We start from the raw sequence: 1,716 nt of genomic DNA on the forward strand, positions 1-1,716 counted from the left end.
GCAGAAATATAACAAAAAAACCATTACTCTGAGTTTCACGTTCCCGTTCATCGGACAACGGGAATGTGAAACTCAGAGTAACGGTTTTTTTGTTATATTTCTGCTGCTTTTAAATAAAGCATATTACTCTACCTCTGGTATTTGAGTACTCTTTTTTCCACCTTGTTGCATATTTCATGTGCTTACTCCGGTATATATATATATATATATATATATATATATATATATATACAGACACATACACACAAGCAATTAAGATATGTGTACGTGAAGGCAAACAGTCCAGTCGTATTAATATAAGTTAAAAGTGATGTTTGACATATCATCGGCTAAAAACACAAACAGCCTTGACCTTAACTGCCATCTTGCCTTGTCTTTTTGTTATTACAACTTGCCAACCATAGAATGTAGAACAAGCTTGGCTTCAAACAACATACTTGTTGGCTCCAGAAATCAATAACCTACAGATATTTTTCACCAGTGCTAATGCTATGACTATTCAAGCAGAAATGGAACAGCCTAGACTTCAGTCGTAACATCAGATTGCTACTACAGCTAGTGTCATTACTACTGTTGCTACCGCTACTGCTACTGCTGCTGATTGCTGCTGTTATTGTTGCAAATTGCTGCTACTGTTACAAATCTTCCTACTGTACACATACACTTGGAGCAACTGCGAAACTACTTATGCCATTTTAAAAATCAATAGATCAAAACTGATCAAATAACCACACACATCCCACTCCTTTTTTTTTATTTTTTTTTTATTTTTCTTTTTTATTTTTTTTTTTGTTAGCATATTAACAATTTTGAATGTCTCATATGATGAAGAACTGAGAGAAAGGAGGGGACCATGGAGATGTGGGGGGAGAATGATGAATTCTTTTCTTCCATGACTGTCTGTGGAAATATCTCTATTATGAGAGTATGTTTTAAAAAGCCATTGGTAGCACCAGAAAGAGAAGAAATATCATATAAATAATGTGTTATATATAACTATGTCCTATTGATTTCCATATGCTTTTTAATATGATAATAGAAGGGAGGATAATACTCATGGATGGATTTCATCTTCATCCCTCCCTCCCTCTCTCTCTCTCTCTCTTCCCATACACACACACATATATATATACGTACATATATACATACATATATGAAATCTGTAATTGGTACCAGAGCATGCATAATAAATTTGATGTCTTAAAAATCATGTTTCTTTCATAGAACTACTTCATATAATGATTGATTTTTACATTGAAATAATTGTTATAGAAATAATCAATAATAACAATACCATATATGGAAATGTAAGTGCTTAATATGTTGTGTGCCTCCCTTCCCCTCCCTCATCATCATGATCATTCTATGCTGACAATATTATCATGAAAATTGTGATTATGCATAGAAAGAACGAATGACGTAATGGAAAAATTTCATCTCCTACTTTACTACTGCAGTACAATACTACATTAGTGCCTCTTCTTCCTACTCATCATAAATAGCATTATAGTTTTGTTTTGTTGTTGTGGTTTTTTTTGTGCGTGTCTTAAGCTGCAAATAAGAATATTCCTTTCCTATCCGATCCGATCCATAAAGAATAGTAGGCAATGCAGATCCCAGCTATAAATATATACATATATATATTAGCAAAATGAATAAAGACTTTGTGAGTAGGGTATTAGGGTATATATATATATACATATATATATATATATA

The 1,716-nt window shown here is 32.5% G+C and overlaps 1 protein-coding gene and 1 long non-coding RNA gene across 9 annotated transcripts in view; one reads left to right on the forward strand and one right to left on the reverse strand.

The window, feature by feature from the left end:
* LOC106871599 (tyrosine-protein phosphatase Lar) overlaps positions 1-1,716 on the forward strand; it is a 586,729-nt gene that overhangs the window by 174,354 nt on the left and 410,659 nt on the right. The window lies entirely within an intron of this gene.
* LOC128248926 (uncharacterized) overlaps positions 1-1,716 on the reverse strand; it is a 22,900-nt gene that overhangs the window by 4,588 nt on the left and 16,596 nt on the right. The window contains exon 1 of one of the 2 annotated variants that reach the window (XR_008265084.1): positions 1,150-1,670. The exons of the other annotated variant lie outside the window; for it this stretch is intronic. This is a non-coding gene — a long non-coding RNA (uncharacterized LOC128248926). Of the gene's footprint in view, positions 1-1,149; positions 1,671-1,716 lie in introns of those variants that run through there. 2 annotated transcript variants of the gene reach the window in all.

Source organism: Octopus bimaculoides, chromosome 10 (genome assembly GCF_001194135.2).
Source record: "Octopus bimaculoides isolate UCB-OBI-ISO-001 chromosome 10, ASM119413v2, whole genome shotgun sequence".
In the NCBI taxonomy this organism is placed as follows: domain Eukaryota; kingdom Metazoa; phylum Mollusca; class Cephalopoda; order Octopoda; family Octopodidae; genus Octopus; species Octopus bimaculoides.